Here is a 17,604-nt window from a genome sequence, read left to right as displayed (position 1 = left end):
GGGGAATCAGAGGCAGGGAATAGAACGCGGCGAATCAGAGGCAGGGAATCAGAGTTGGGGCATCAGAGGTTGGGAATTAGATATGGGGAAACAGAGGTGGGGAATCAGAGGCGGGGAAACAGAGGCGGGAAATCAGATATGGGGAATCAGAGGTGGGGAATCAGAGGCAGGGAATCAGATGTGCGTAATCAGAGATGGGGAATCAGAGGCAGGGAATCAGAATCAGAAGCGGGGAATCAGAGGCCGGGAATCAGAGGCCGGGAATCAGATGCTGGGAATGAGAGGCCGGGAATCAGAGGTGGGGAATCAGAGTCCGGGAATCAGAGATGGGGATTCAGAGGCGGGGAATGAGATATGGAGAATCAGAGGCGGGGAATCAGAGGCGGGGAAACAGAGGTGGGGAATCAGATATGTGGAATCAGAGGTGGCGAATCAAAGGCGGTGAATCAGAGATGGGGAATCAGAGGCGGGGAATCAGAGGCAGGGAATCAAACACGGGAAATCAGAGGCGGGGAATTAGAGCTGGGGAATCAGAGGCGGGGAATCTGTGTTGGGGAATCAGAGGCAGGGAATCAGATATGGGGAAACAGGGGCAGGGAATCAGAGGCGGGGAAACAGAGGCGGGGAATCAGATATGGGGAATCAGAGGTGTGGAATCAGAGGTTGGGAATCAGAGGCAGGGAATCAGAGGCGGGGAAACAGAGGCGGGGAATCAGATATGGGGAATCAGAGGTGGCGAATCAAAGGCGGTGAAACAGAGATGGGGATTCAGGGCAGGGAATCAGAGGCAGGGAATCAAACACGGGGAATCAGAGCTGGGGAATCAGAGGCGGGAAATTAGAGTTGGGGAATCAGAGGAGGGGAATCAGAGGCGGGGAAACAGAGGCGGGGAATCAGATATGGGGAATCAGAGGTGGGGAATCAGAGGTTGGGAATCAGAGGCAGGGAATCAGAGGCGGGGAATCAGAGGCAGGGAATCAGATGTGCGGAATCGGAGATGGGGAATCAGAGGCAGGGAATCAGAGGCGGGGAATCAGAGGCGGGGAATCAGAGGCCGGGAATCAGATATTGGGAAACAGAGGTGGGGAATCAGAGGCGGGGAAACAGAGGCGGGGAATCAGATATGGGGAATCAGAGGTGGGGAATCAGAGGTTGGGAATCAGAGGCAGGGAATCAGAGGCTTGGAATCAGATGCAGGGAATCAGATGCGGGGAATCAGAGGCGGGGAAAGAGAGGCGGGGAATCAGAGGCGGGGAATCAGATATGGGGTATCAGAGATGGGGAATCAGAGGCAGGGAATCAGATGTGCGGAATCAGAGATGGGGAATCCAAGGCAGGGAATCAGAATCAGAAGCAGGGAATCAGAGGCCGGGAATCAGAGGCCGGAATCAGATGCCGGGAATAAGAGGCCGGAAATCAGAGGTGGGGAATCAGAGTCCGGGAATCAGAGATGGGGATTCAGAGGCGGGGAATGAGATATGGGGAATCAGAGGCGGGGAATCAGAGGCGGGGAAACAGAGGCGGGGAATCAGATATGGCGAATCAGAGGTGGCGAATCAAAGGCGGTGAATCAGAGATGGGGAATCAGAGGCCGGGAATCAGAGGCAGGGAATCAGACGCGGGGAATCAGAGGTGGTGAATCAGAGATGTGGATTCAGAGGCGGGGAATCAGAGGCAGGGAATCAGACGCGGGGAATATGAGGCGGGGAATCATAGCTGGCAAATCAGAGGCGGGGAATCAGAGGTGGGGAATCAGAGGCGGGGAATCAGATATTGGGAATCAGAGGTGGGGAATCAGAGGCGGGGAAACAGAGGCGGGGAATCAGATATGGGGTATCAGAGGTGGGGAATCAGAGGTTGTGAATCAGAGATGGGGAATCAGAGGCGGGGAATCAGAGGCCGGTAATCAGACGCGGGGAATCAGAGGCGGGGAATCAGAGCTGGGAAATTAGTGGCAGGGAATCAGAGTTGGGGATTCAGAGGCGGGGAATCAGATATGGGGAAACAGAGGCGGGGAATCAGAGCCGGGCAAATAGAGGCGGGGATCAGATATGGGGAAACAGAGGCGGGGAATCAGAGGCGGGGAAACAGAGGCGGGGAATCAGATATGGGGATCAGAGGTGGGGAATCAGAGGTTGGGAATCAGAGGCTGGGAATCAGAGGCTGGGAATCAGATGCATGGAATCAGATGCGGGGAATCAGAGGCGGGGAATCAGAGCTGGGGAATCAAAGGCGGTGAATCAGAGATGGGGAATCAGAGGCCGGGAATCAGAGGCAGGGAATCAAACACGGGGAATCAGAGGCGGGGAATCAGAGCTGGGGAATCAGAGGCGGGGAATCAGAGTTGGGGAATCAGAGGCGGGGAAGCAGAGGCAGGGAATCAGACGCGGGGATTCAGAGGCGGGGAATCATAGTTGGGAATCAGAGGCGGATAATCAGATGTGGGGAAACAGAGGCGGGGAATCAGGGGCGGGGAAACAGAGGCGGGGAATCAGATATGGGGAATCGGATGCAGGGAATCAGAGGCGGGGAATCAGAGCTGGGGAATCAGAGGCGGGGAATCAGAGTTGGGGCATCAGAGGTGGGGAATTAGATATGGGGAAACAGAGGCGGGGAATCAGAGGCGGGGAATCAGAGGCGGGGAATCAGAGGCAGGGAATCAGATGTGCGGAATCGGAGATGGGGAATCAGAGGCAGGGAATCAGAGACGGGGAATCAGATGTGCGGAATCAGAGATGGGGAATCAGAGGCAGGGAATCAGAATCAGAAGCAGGGAATCAGAGGCCGGGAATCAGAGGCCGGAATCAGACGCCGGGAATAAGAGGCCGGGAATCAGAGGTGGGGAATCAGAGTCCGGGAATCAGAGATGGGGATTTAGAGGCGGGGAATGAGATATGGGGAATCAGAGGCGGGGAATCAGAGGCGGGGAAACAGAGGCGGGGAATCAGATATGGGGAATCAGAGGTTGCGAATCAAAGGCGGTGAATCAGAGATGGGGAATCAGAGGCCGGGAATCAGAGGCAGGGAATCAAACACGGGGAATCAGATGCGGGGAATCAGAGCTGGGGAATCAGAGGCGGGGAATCAGAGTTGGGGAATCAGAGGCGGGGAATCAGACGCAGGGAATCAATATGGGAAATCAGAGGTGGGGAATCAGACGCAGGGAATCAATATGGGAAATCAGAGGTGGGGAATCAGAGGTTGGGAATCAGAGGAAGGGAATCAGAGGCGAGGAATCAGAGCTGGGGAATCAGAGGCGGGGAATCAGAATTGGGGAATCAGAGATGGGGAATCAGAGATGGGGAATCAGAGGCGGGGAATCAGACGCGTGGAATCAGAGGTGGTGAATCAGAGATGTGGAATCAGAGGCGGGGAATCAGAGGCAGGGAATCAGACGCGGGGAATCAGAGGCGGGGAATCATAGCTGGCGAATCAGAGGCGGGGAATGAGATATGGGGAATCAGAGGTGGGGAATCAGAGGCGGGAAAACAGTGGCGAGGAATCAGATATGGGGAATCAGAGGTGGCGAATCAAAGGCGGTGAATCAGAGATGGGGAATCAGAGGCGGGGAATCAGAGGCAGGGGATCAAACACGGGGAATCAGAGGCGGGGAATCAGAGCTGTGGAATCAGAGGCGGGGAATCAGAGTTGGGGAATCAGAGGCGGGGAATCAGAGCTGGGGAATCAGAGGTGGGGAATCAGAGTCAGGGAATCAGAGGCAGGGAGTCGGATGTGCGGAATCAGAGATGGGTAATCAGAGGTGGGGATCAGAGGCGGTGAATCTGAGATGGGGAATCAGAGGCGGGGAATCAGAGGCAGGTTATCAGACACGGGGATTCAGAGGCTGGGAATCAGACGGGGGGAATCAAAGGCGGGGAATGAAGCTGGGGAATCAGAGGCAGGGAATCAGAGTTGGGGATTCAGAGGCGGGGAATCAGATATGGGGAAACAGAGGCGGGGAATCAGAGGTGTGCAAACAGAGGCGGGGAATTAGATATGGGGAATCAGTGGTGGGGAATCAGAGGTGGTTTATCAGAGATGGGGAATCACAGGCGGGGAATCAGAGGCAGGGAATAGAACGCGGGGAATCAGAGGCAGGGAATCAGAGCTGGGGAATCAGAGGCGGGGAATCATAGTTGGGAATCAGAGGCGGGGAATCAGATATGGGGAAACAGAGGCGGGGAATCAGGGGCGGGGAAACAGAGGCGGGGAATCAGATATGGGGAATCGGATGCGGGGAATCAGAGGCGGGGAATCAGAGCTGGGGAATCAGATATCGGGAATCAGAGGTGGGGAATCAGAGGCGTGGAAACAGAGGCGGGGAATCAGATATGGGGAATCAGAGGTGGGGAATCAGAGGCAGGTAATCAGATGTGTGGAATCAGAGATGGGGAATCAGAGGCAGGGAATCAGAATCAGAAGCGGGGAGTCAGAGGCCGGGAATCAGAGGCCTGGAATCAGATGCTGGGAATAAGAGGCCGGGAATCAGAGGTGGGGAATCAGAGTCCGGGAATCGGAGATGGGGATTCAGAGGGGGGGAATGAGATATGGAGAATCAGAGGCGGGGAATCAGAGGCGGGAAAACAGAGGTGGAGAATCAGATATGGGGAATCAGAGGTGGCGAATCAAAGGTGGTGAATCAGAGATGGGGAATCAGAGGCGGGGAATCAGAGGCAGGGAATCAAACACGGGGAATCAGAGGCGGGGAATCAGAGCTGGGGAATCAGAGGCTGGGAATCAAAGTTGGGGAATCAGAGGCAGGGAATCAGATATGGGGAAACAGGGGCGGGGAATCAGAGGCGGGGAAACAGAGGCGGGGAATCAGATATGGGGAATCAGAGGCGGGGAATTAGAGTTGGGGAATCAGAGGCGGGGAATCAGAGGCGGGGAAACAGAGGCGGGGAATCAAACACGGGGAATCAGAGGTGGGGAATCAGAGGTTGGGAATCAGAGGCAGGGAATCAGAGGCGGGGAATCAGAGGCGGGGAATCAGAGGCAGGGAATCAGATGTGCGGAATCGGAGATGGGGAATCAGAGGCAGGGAATCAGAGGCGGGGAATCAGAGGCGGGGAATCAGAGGCCGGGAATCAGATATGGGGAAACAGAGGCGGGGAATCAGAGGCGGGGAAACAGAGGCTGGGAATCAGATATGGGGAATCAGAGGTGGGGAATCAGAGGTTGGGAATCAGAGGCAGGGAATCAGAGGCTTGGAATCAGTTGCAGGGAATCAGATGCGGGGAATCAGAGGCGGGGAAAGAGGGGCGGGGAATCAGAGGCGGGGAATCAGATATGGGGTATCAGAGATGGGGAATCAGAGGCAGGGAATCAGATGTGCGGAATCAGAGATGGGGAATCCAAGGCAGGGAATCAGAATCAGAAGCAGGGAATCAGAGGCCGGGAATCAGAGGCCGGAATCAGATGCCGGGAATAAGAGGCCAGAAATCAGAGGTGGGGAATCAGAGTCCGGGAATCAGAGATGGGGATTCAGAGGCGGGGAATGAGATATGGGGAATCAGAGGCGGGGAATCAGAGGCGGGGAAACAGAGGCGGGGAATCAGATATGGCGAATCAGAGGTGGCGAATCAAAGGCGGTGAATCAGAGATGGGGAATCAGAGGCCGGGAATCAGAGGCAGGGAATCAAACACGGGGAATCAGAGGAGGGGAATCATAATTGGGGAATCAGAGATGGGGAATCAGAGGCAGGGAATCAGAGTTGGGGCATCAGAGGTTGGGAATTAGATATGGGGAAACAGAGGCGGGGAATCAGAGGCAGGGAATCAGATGTGCGGAATCAGAGATGGGGAATCAGAGGTGGGGAATCAGAGGCTGTGAATCAGAGATGGGGAATCAGAGGTGGGGAATCAGAGGCAGGAAATCAGACACGGGGATTCAGAGGCTGGGAATCAGACGGGGGGAATCAAAGGCGGGGAATCAGAGCTGGGGAATCAGAGGCAGGGAATCAGAGTTGGGGATTCAGAGGCGGGGAATCAGATATGGGGAAACAGAGGCGGGGAATCAGAGGCGGGCAAACAGAGGCGGGGAATTAGATATGGGGAATCAGAGGTGGGGAATCAGAGGTGGTGAATCAGAGATGGGGAATCACAGGCGGGGAATCAGAGGCAGGGAATAGAACGCAGCGAATCAGAGGCAGGGAATCAGAGTTGGGGCATCAGAGGTTGGGAATTAGATATGGGGAAACAGAGGCGGGGAATCAGAGGCGGGGAAACAGAGGCGGGAAATCAGATATGGGGAATCAGAGGTGGGGAATCAGAGGCAGGGAATCAGATATGGGGATTCAGTGGTGGGGAATCAGAGGTTGGGAATCAGAGGTGGGGATCAGAGTCGGGGAATCAGAGGCAGGGAATCAGATGTGCGGAATCAGAGATGGGGAATCAGAGGTGGGGAATCAGAGGCTGTGAATCAGAGATGGGGAATCAGAGCTGGGGAATCAGAGGCAGGGAATCAGAGTTGGGGATTCAGAGGCGGGGAATCAGATATGGGGAAACAGAGGCGGGGAATCAGAGGCGGGCAAACAGAGGCGGGGAATTAGATATGGGGAATCAGAGGTGGGGAATCAGAGGTGGTGAATCAGAGATGGGGAATCACAGGCGGGGAATCAGAGGCAGGAAATAGAACGCGGGGAATCAGAGGCAGGGAATCAGAGTTGGGGCATCAGAGGTTGGGAATTAGATATGGGGAAACAGAGGCGGGGAATCAGAGGCAGGGAATCAGATGTGCGGAATCAGAGATGGGGAATCAGAGGTGGGGAATCAGAGGCTGTGAATCAGAGATGGGGAATCAGAGGTGGGGAATCAGAGGCAGGAAATCAGACACGGGGATTCAGAGGCTGGGAATCAGACGGGGGGAATCAAAGGCGGGGAATCAGAGCTGGGGAATCAGAGGCAGGGAATCAGAGTTGGGGATTCAGAGGCGGGGAATCAGATATGGGGAAACAGAGGCGGGGAATCAGAGGCGGGCAAACAGAGGCGGGGAATTAGATATGGGGAATCAGAGGTGGGGAATCAGAGGTGGTGAATCAGAGATGGGGAATCACAGGCGGGGAATCAGAGGCAGGGAATAGAACGCGGCGAATCAGAGGCAGGGAATCAGAGTTGGGGCATCAGAGGTTGGGAATTAGATATGGGGAAACAGAGGTGGGGAATCAGAGGCGGGGAAACAGAGGCGGGAAATCAGATATGGGGAATCAGAGGTGGGGAATCAGAGGCAGGGAATCAGATGTGCGGAATCAGAGATGGGGAATCAGAGGCAGGGAATCAGAATCAGAAGCGGGGAATCAGAGGCCGGGAATCAGAGGCCGGGAATCAGATGCTGGGAATGAGAGGCCGGGAATCAGAGGTGGGGAATCAGAGTCCGGGAATCAGAGATGGGGATTCAGAGGCGGGGAATGAGATATGGAGAATCAGAGGCGGGGAATCAGAGGCGGGGAAACAGAGGTGGGGAATCAGATATGTGGAATCAGAGGTGGCGAATCAAAGGCGGTGAATCAGAGATGGGGAATCAGAGGCGGGGAATCAGAGGCAGGGAATCAAACACGGGAAATCAGAGGCGGGGAATTAGAGCTGGGGAATCAGAGGCGGGGAATCTGAGTTGGGGAATCAGAGGCAGGGAATCAGATATGGGGAAACAGGGGCAGGGAATCAGAGGCGGGGAAACAGAGGCGGGGAATCAGATATGGGGAATCAGAGGTGTGGAATCAGAGGTTGGGAATCAGAGGCAGGGAATCAGAGGCGGGGAAACAGAGGCGGGGAATCAGATATGGGGAATCAGAGGTGGCGAATCAAAGGCGGTGAAACAGAGATGGGGATTCAGGGCAGGGAATCAGAGGCAGGGAATCAAACACGGGGAATCAGAGCTGGGGAATCAGAGGCGGGAAATTAGAGTTGGGGAATCAGAGGAGGGGAATCAGAGGCGGGGAAACAGAGGCGGGGAATCAGATATGGGGAATCAGAGGTGGGGAATCAGAGGTTGGGAATCAGAGGCAGGGAATCAGAGGCGGGGAATCAGAGGCAGGGAATCAGATGTGCGGAATCGGAGATGGGGAATCAGAGGCAGGGAATCAGAGGCGGGGAATCAGAGGCGGGGAATCAGAGGCCGGGAATCAGATATTGGGAAACAGAGGTGGGGAATCAGAGGCGGGGAAACAGAGGCGGGGAATCAGATATGGGGAATCAGAGGTGGGGAATCAGAGGTTGGGAATCAGAGGCAGGGAATCAGAGGCTTGGAATCAGATGCAGGGAATCAGATGCGGGGAATCAGAGGCGGTGAATCAGAGCTGGGGAATCAGAGGTGGGGAATCAGAGTTGGGGAATCAGAGGCGGGGACTTAGATATTGGGAAACAGAGGCGGGGAATCAGAGGCGGGGAAAAAGAGGGGGGTAATCAGAGGCAGGGAATCAGATGTGCGGAATCAGAGATGGGGAATCAGAGGCACGGAATCAGAATCAGAAGCAGGGAATCAGAGGCCGGGAATCAGAGGCCGGAATCAGATGCCGGGAATAAGAGGCCGGGAATCAGAGGTGGGGAATCAGAGTCCGGGAATCAGAGATGGGGATTCAGAGGCGGGGAATGAGATATGGGGAATCAGAGGCGGGGAATCAGAGGCGGGGAAACAGAGGCGGGGAATCAGATTTGGGGAATCAGAGGTGGCGAATCAAAGGCGGTGAATCAGAGATGGGGAATCAGAGGCCGGGAATCAGAGGCAGGGAATCAAACACGGGGAATCAGAGGCGGGGAATCAGAGCTGGGGAATCAGAGGCGGGGAATCAGAGTTGGGGAATCAGAGGCGGGGAATCAGACGCAGGGAATCAATATGGGAAATCAGAGGTGGGGAATCAGAGGTTGGGAATCAGAGGAAGGGAATCAGAGGCGAGGAATCAGAGCTGGGGTATCAGAGGCGGGGAATCAGAATTGGGGAATCAGAGATGGGGAATCAGAGATGGGGAATCAGAGGCGGGGAATCAGACGCGGGGAATCAGAGGTGGTGAATCAGAGATGTGGAATCAGAGGCAGGGAATCAGAGGCAGGGAATAAGACGCGGGGAATCAGAGGCGGGGAATCATAGCTGGCGAATCAGAGGCGGGGAATCAGAGGTGGGGAATCAGAGGCGGGGAATCAGATATTGGGAATCAGAGGTGGGGAATCAGAGGCGGGGAAACAGAGGCGGGGAATCAGATATGGGGAATCAGAGGTGGGGAATCAGAGGTTGTGAATCAGAGATGGGGAATCAGAGGCGGGGAATCAGAGGCCGGTATTCAGACGCGGGGAATCAGAGGCGGGGAATCAGACATGGGAAATTAGAGGCAGGGAATCAGAGTTGGGGATTCAGAGGCGGGGAATCAGATATGGGGAAACAGAGGCGGGGAATCAGAGGCGGGCAAATAGAGGCGGGGATCAGATATGGGGAAAAAGAGGCGGGGAAACAGAGGCGGGGAATCAGATATGGGGAATCAGAGGTGGGGAATCAGAGGTTGGGAATCAGAGATGCGGAATCAGAGGTGGGGAATGAGATATGGGGAATCAGAGGCGGGGAATCAGAGGCGGGGAAACAGAGGTGGGGAATCAGATATGGGGAATCAGAGGTGTGGAATCAGAGGTTGGGAATCAGAGGTTGGGAATCAGAGGCAGGGAATAAGAGGCTTGGAATCAGTTGCAGGGAATCAGATGCGGGGAATCAGAGGCGGGGAATCAGGGCTGCGGAATCAGAGGTGGGGAATCAGAGTTGGGGAATCAGAGGCGGGGACTTAGATATTGGGAAAGAGAGGCGGGGAATCAAAGGTGGGGAAACAGAGGCGGGGAATCAGATATGGGGAATCAGAGGTGGGGAATGAGAGGCAGGGAATCAGATGTGCGGAATCAGAGATGGGGAATCAGAGGCAGGGAATCTGAATCAGAAGCAGGGAATCAGAGGCCGGGAATCAGAGGCCGGAATCAGACGCCGGGAATAAGAGGCCGGGAATCAGAGGTGGGGAATCAGAGTCCGGGAATCAGAGATGGGGATTTAGTGGCGGGGAATGAGATATGGGGAATCAGAGGCGGGGAATCAGAGGCGGGGAAACAGAGGCGGGGAATCAGATATGGGGAATCAGAGGTTGCGAATCAAAGGCGGTGAATCAGAGATGGGGAATCAGAGGCCGGGAATCAGAGGCAGGGAATCAAACACGGGGAATCAGATGCGGGGAATCAGAGCTGGGGAATCAGAGGCGGGGAATCAGAGTTGGGGAATCAGACGCAGGGAATCAATATGGGAAATCAGAGGTGGGGAATCAGAGGTTGGGAATCAGAGGAAGGGAATCAGAGGCGAGGAATCAGAGCTGGGGAATCAGAGGCGGGGAATCAGAATTGGGGAATCAGAGATGGGGAATCAGAGATGGGGAATCAGAGGCGGGGAATCAGATGCGTGGAATCAGAGGTGGTGAATCAGAGATGTGGAATCAGAGGCGGGGAATCAGAGGCAGGGAATCAGACGCGGGGAATCAGAGGCGGGGAATCATAGCTGGCGAATCAGAGGCGGGGAATGAGATATGGGGAATCAGAGGTAGGGAATCAGAGGCGGGAAAACAGTGGCGAGGAATCAGATATGGGGAATCAGAGGTGGCGAATCAAAGGCGGTGAATCAGAGATGGGGAATCAGAGGCGGGGAATCAGAGGCAGGGGATCAAACACGGGGAATCAGAGGCGGGGAATCAGAGCTGTGGAATCAGAGGCGGGGAATCAGAGTTGGGGAATCAGAGGCGGGGAATCAGAGCTGGGGAATCAGAGGTGGGGAATCAGAGTCAGGGAATCAGAGGCAGGGAGTCGGATGTGCGGAATCAGAGATGGGTAATCAGAGGTGGGGATCAGAGGCGGTGAATCTGAGATGGGGAATCAGAGGCGGGGAATCAGAGGCAGGTTATCAGACACGGGGATTCAGAGGCTGGGAATCAGACGGGGGGAATCAAAGGCGGGGAATGAAGCTGGGGAATCAGAGGCAGGGAATCAGAGTTGGGGATTCAGAGGCGGGGAATCAGATATGGGGAAACAGAGGCGGGGAATCAGAGGTGTGCAAACAGAGGCGGGGAATTAGATATGGGGAATCAGTGGTGGGGAATCAGAGGTGGTTTATCAGAGATGGGGAATCACAGGCGGGGAATCAGAGGCAGGGAATAGAACGCGGGGAATCAGAGGCAGGGAATCAGAGCTGGGGATTCAGAGGCGGGGAATCATAGTTGGGAATCAGAGGCGGGGAATCAGATATGGGGAAACAGAGGCGGGGAATCAGGGGCGGGGAAACAGAGGCGGGGAATCAGATATGGGAAATCGGATGCGGGGAATCAGAGGCGGGGAATCAGAGCTGGGGAATCAGATATCGGGAATCAGAGGTGGGGAATCAGAGGCGTGGAAACAGAGGCGGGGAATCAGATATGGGGAATCAGAGGTGGGGAATCAGAGGCAGGTAATCAGATGTGCGGAATCAGAGATGGGGAATCAGAGGCAGGGAATCAGAATCAGAAGCGGGGAGTCAGAGGCCGGGAATCAGAGGCCTGGAATCAGATGCTGGGAATAAGAGGCCGGGAATCAGAGGTGGGGAATCAGAGTCCGGGAATCGGAGATGGGGATTCAGAGGGGGGGAATGAGATATGGAGAATCAGAGGCGGGGAATCAGAGGCGGGAAAACAGAGGTGGAGAATCAGATATGGGGAATCAGAGGTGGCGAATCAAAGGTGGTGAATCAGAGATGGGGAATCAGAGGCGGGGAATCAGAGGCAGGGAATCAAACACGGGGAATCAGAGGCGGGGAATCAGAGCTGGGGAATCAGAGGCTGGGAATCAAAGTTGGGGAATCAGAGGCAGGGAATCAGATATGGGGAAACAGGGGCGGGGAATCAGAGGCGGGGAAACAGAGGCGGGGAATCAGATATGGGGAATCAGAGGCGGGGAATTAGAGTTGGGGAATCAGAGGCGGGGAATCAGAGGCGGGGAAACAGAGGCGGGGAATCAAACACGGGGAATCAGAGGAGGGGAATCAGAGGTTGGGAATCAGAGGCAGGGAATCAGAGGCGGGGAATCAGAGGCGGGGAATCAGAGGCAGGGAATCAGATGTGCGGAATCGGAGATGGGGAATCAGAGGCAGGGAATCAGAGGCGGGGAATCAGAGGCGGGGAATCAGAGGCCGGGAATCAGATATGGGGAAACAGAGGCGGGGAATCAGAGGCGGGGAAACAGAGGCTGGGAATCAGATATGGGGAATCAGAGGTGGGGAATCAGAGGTTGGGAACCAGAGGCAGGGAATCAGAGGCTTGGAATCAGATGCAGGGAATCAGATGCGGGGAATCAGAGGCGGGGAAAGAGAGGCGGGGAATCAGAGGCGGGGAATCAGATATGGGGTATCAGAGATGGGGAATCAGAGGCAGAGAATCAGATGTGCGGAATCAGAGATGGGGAATCCAAGGCAGGGAATCAGAATCAGAAGCAGGGAATCAGAGGCCGGGAATCAGAGGCCGGAATCAGATGCCGGGAATAAGAGGCCGGAAATCAGAGGTGGGGAATCAGAGTCCGGGAATCAGAGATGGGGATTCAGAGGCGGGGAATGAGATATGGGGAATCAGAGGCGGGGAATCAGAGGCGGGGAAACAGAGGCGGTGAATCAGATATGGCGAATCAGAGGTGGCGAATCAAAGGCGGTGAATCAGAGATGGGGAATCAGAGGCCGGGAATCAGAGGCAGGGAATCAAACACGGGGAATCAGAGGAGGGGAATCATAATTGGGGAATCAGAGATGGGGAATCAGAGATGGGGAATCAGAGGCAGGGAATCAGACGCGGGGAATCAGAGGTGGTGAATCAGAGATGTGGATTCAGAGGCGGGGAATCAGAGGCAGGGAATCAGACGCGGGGAATATGAGGCGGGGAATCATAGCTGGCGAATCAGAGGCGGGGAATCAGAGGTGGGGAATCAGAGGCGGGGAATCAGATATTGGGAATCAGAGGTGGGGAATCAGAGGCGGGGAAACAGAGGCGGGGAATCAGATATGGGGTATCAGAGGTGGGGAATCAGAGGTTGTGAATCAGAGATGGGGAATCAGAGGCGGGGAATCAGAGACCGGTAATCAGACGCGGGGAATCAGAGGCGGGGAATCAGAGCTGGGAAATTAGTGGCAGGGAATCAGAGTTGGGGATTCAGAGGCGGGGAATCAGATATGGGGAAACAGAGGCGGGGAATCAGAGGCGGGCAAATAGAGGCGGGGATCAGATATGGGGAAACAGAGGTGGGGAATCAGAGGCGGGGAAACAGAGGCGGGGAATCAGATATGGGGATCAGAGGTGGGGAATCAGAGGTTGGGAATCAGAGGCTGGGAATCAGAGGCTGGGAATCAGATGCATGGAATCAGATGCGGGGAATCAGAGGCAGGGAATCAGAGCTGGGGAATCAAAGGCGGTGAATCAGAGATGGGGAATCAGAGGCCGGGAATCAGAGGCAGGGAATCAAACACGGGGAATCAGAGGCGGGGAATCAGAGCTGGGGAATCAGAGGCGGGGAATCAGAGTTGGGGAATCAGAGGCGGGGAAGCAGAGGCAGGGAATCAGACGCGGGGATTCAGAGGCGGGGAATCATAGTTGGGAATCAGAGGCGGATAATCAGATGTGGGGAAACAGAGGCGGGGAATCAGGGGCGGGGAAACAGAGGCGGGGAATCAGATATGGGGAATCGGATGCAGGGAATCAGAGGCGGGGAATCAGAGCTGGGGAATCAGAGGCGGGGAATCAGAGTTGGGGCATCAGAGGTGGGGAATTAGATATGGGGAAACAGAGGCGGGGAATCAGAGGCGGGGAATCAGAGGCGGGGAATCAGAGGCAGGGAATCAGATGTGCGGAATCGGAGATGGGGAATCAGAGGCAGGGAATCAGAGGCGGGGAATCAGAGGCGGGGAATCAGAGGCCGGGAATCAGATATGGGGAAACAGAGGCGGGGAATCAGAGGCGGGGAAACAGAGGCTGGGAATCAGATATGGGGAATCAGAGGTGGGGAATCATAGGTTGGGAATCAGAGGCAGGGAATCAGAGGCTTGGAATCAGATGCAGGGAATCAGATGCGGGGAATCAGAGGCGGGGAATCAGAGCTGGGGAATCAGAGGTGGGGAATCAGAGTTGGGGAATCAGAGGCGGGGACTTAGATATTGGGAAACAGAGGCGGGGAATCAGAGGCGGGGAATCAGATATGGGGAATCAGAGATGGGGAATCAGAGGCAGGGAATCAGATGTGCGGAATCAGAGATGGGGAATCCAAGGCAGGGAATCAGAATCAGAAGCAGGGAATCAGAGGCCGGGAATCAGAGGCCGGAATCAGATGCCGGGAATAAGAGGCCGGAAATCAGAGGTGGGGAATCAGAGTCCGGGAATCAGAGATGGGGATTCAGAGGCGGGGAATGAGATATGGGGAATCAGAGGCGGGGAATCAGAGGCGGGGAAACAGTGGCGGGGAATCAGATATGGCGAATCAGAGGTGGCGAATCAAAGGTGGTGAATCAGAGATGGGGAATCAGAGGCCGGGAATCAGAGGCAGGGAATCAAACACGGGGAATCAGAGGAGGGGAATCATAATTGGGGAATCAGAGATGGGGAATCAGAGATGGGGAATCAGAGGCAGGGAATCAGACGCGGGGAATCAGAGGTGGTGAATCAGAGATGTGGATTCAGAGGCGGGGAATCAGAGGCAGGGAATCAGACGCGGGGAATATGAGGCGGGGAATCATAGCTGGCGAATCAGAGGCGGGGAATCAGAGGTGGGGAATCAGAGGCGGGGAATCAGATATTGGGAATCAGAGGTGGGGAATTAGAGTTGGGGAATCAGAGGCGGGGAATCAGAGGCGGGGAAACAGAGGCGGGGAATCAAACACGGGGAATCAGAGGTGGGGAATCAGAGTTTGGGAATCAGAGGCAGGGAATCAGAGGCGGGGAATCAGAGGCGGGGAATCAGAGGCAGGGAATCAGATGTGCGGAATCGGAGATGGGGAATCAGAGGCAGGGAATCAGAGGCGGGGAATCAGAGGCGGGGAATCAGAGGCCGGGAATCAGATATGGGGAAACAGAGGCGGGGAATCAGAGGCGGGGAAACAGAGGCTGGGAATCAGATATGGGGAATCAGAGGTGGGGAATCAGAGGTTGGGAATCAGAGGCAGGGAATCAGAGGCTTGGAATCAGATGCAGGGAATCAGATGCGGGGAATCAGAGGCGGGGAAAGAGAGGCGGGGAATCAGAGGCGGGGAATCAGATATGGGGTATCAGAGATGGGGAATCAGAGGCAGGGAATCAGATGTGCGGAATCAGAGATGGGGAATCCAAGGCAGGGAATCAGAATCAGAAGCAGGGAATCAGAGGCCGGGAATCAGAGGCCGGAATCAGATGCCGGGAATAAGAGGCCGGAAATCAGAGGTGGGGAATCAGAGTCCGGGAATCAGAGATGGGGATTCAGAGGCGGGGAATGAGATATGGGGAATCAGAGGCGGGGAATCAGAGGCGGGGAAACAGAGGCGGGGAATCAGATATGGCGAATCAGAGGTGGCGAATCAAAGGCGGTGAATCAGAGATGGGGAATCAGAGGCCGGGAATCAGAGGCAGGGAATCAGATATGGGGATTCAGAGGTGGGGAATCAGAGGTTGGGAATCAGAGGTGGGGATCAGAGTCGGGGAATCAGAGGCAGGGAATCAGATGTGCGGAATCAGAGATGGGGAATCAGAGGTGGGGAATCAGAGGCTGTGAATCAGAGATGGGGAATCAGAGCTGGGGAATCAGAGGCGGGGAAACAGAGGCGGGGAATCAGATATGGGGAATCAGAGGTTGCGAATCAAAGGCGGTGAATCAGAGATGGGGAATCAGAGGCCGGGAATCAGAGGCAGGGAATCAAACACGGGGAATCAGATGCGGGGAATCAGAGCTGGGGAATCAGAGGCGGGGAATCAGAGTTGGGGAATCAGAGGCGGGGAATCAGACGCAGGGAATCAATATGGGAAATCAGAGGTGGGGAATCAGACGCAGGGAATCAATATGGGAAATCAGAGGTGGGGAATCAGAGGTTGGGAATCAGAGGAAGGGAATCAGAGGCGAGGAATCAGAGCTGGGGAATCAGAGGCGGGGAATCAGAATTGGGGAATCAGAGATGGGGAATCAGAGATGGGGAATCAGAGGCGGGGAATCAGACGCGTGGAATCAGAGGTGGTGAATCAGAGATGTGGAATCAGAGGCGGGGAATCAGAGGCAGGGAATCAGATATTGGGAATCAGAGGTGGGGAATCAGAGGCGGGGAAACAGAGGCGGGGAATCAGATATGGGGAATCAGAGGTGGGGAATCAGAGGTTGTGAATCAGAGATGGGGAATCAGAGGCGGGGAATCAGAGGCCGGTATTCAGACGCGGGGAATCAGAGGCGGGGAATCAGACATGGGAAATTAGAGGCAGGGAATCAGAGTTGGGGATTCAGAGGCGGGGAATCAGATATGGGGAAACAGAGGCGGGGAATCAGAGGCGGGCAAATAGAGGCGGGGATCAGATATGGGGAAAAAGAGGCGGGGAAACAGAGGCGGGGAATCAGATATGGGGAATCAGAGGTGGGGAATCAGAGGTTGGGAATCAGAGATGCGGAATCAGAGGTGGGGAATGAGATATGGGGAATCAGAGGCGGGGAATCAGAGGCGGGGAAACAGAGGTGGGGAATCAGATATGGGGAATCAGAGGTGTGGAATCAGAGGTTGGGAATCAGAGGTTGGGAATCAGAGGCAGGGAATAAGAGGCTTGGAATCAGTTGCAGGGAATCAGATGCGGGGAATCAGAGGCGGGGAATCAGGGCTGCGGAATCAGAGGTGGGGAATCAGAGTTGGGGAATCAGAGGCGGGGACTTAGATATTGGGAAAGAGAGGCGGGGAATCAAAGGTGGGGAAACAGAGGCGGGGAATCAGATATGGGGAATCAGAGGTGGGGAATGAGAGGCAGGGAATCAGATGTGCGGAATCAGAGATGGGGAATCAGAGGCAGGGAATCTGAATCAGAAGCAGGGAATCAGAGGCCGGGAATCAGAGGCCGGAATCAGACGCCGGGAATAAGAGGCCGGGAATCAGAGGTGGGGAATCAGAGTCCGGGAATCAGAGATGGGGATTTAGTGGCGGGGAATGAGATATGGGGAATCAGAGGCGGGGAATCAGAGGCGGGGAAACAGAGGCGGGGAATCAGATATGGGGAATCAGAGGCCGGGAATCAGAGGCAGGGAATCAAACACGGGGAATCAGATGCGGGGAATCAGAGCTGGGGAATCAGAGGCGGGGAATCAGAGTTGGGGAATCAGACGCAGGGAATCAATATGGGAAATCAGAGGTGGGGAATCAGAGGTTGGGAATCAGAGGAAGGGAATCAGAGGCGAGGAATCAGAGCTGGGGAATCAGAGGCGGGGAATCAGAATTGGGGAATCAGAGATGGGGAATCAGAGATGGGGAATCAGAGGCGGGGAATCAGATGCGTGGAATCAGAGGTGGTGAATCAGAGATGTGGAATCAGAGGCGGGGAATCAGAGGCAGGGAATCAGACGCGGGGAATCAGAGGCGGGGAATCATAGCTGGCG

The sequence above is a fragment of the Narcine bancroftii genome, chromosome 7 (assembly GCF_036971445.1).
Source record: "Narcine bancroftii isolate sNarBan1 chromosome 7, sNarBan1.hap1, whole genome shotgun sequence".
Taxonomy (NCBI): domain Eukaryota; kingdom Metazoa; phylum Chordata; class Chondrichthyes; order Torpediniformes; family Narcinidae; genus Narcine; species Narcine bancroftii.
This window is presented reverse-complemented; position numbering follows the sequence as displayed.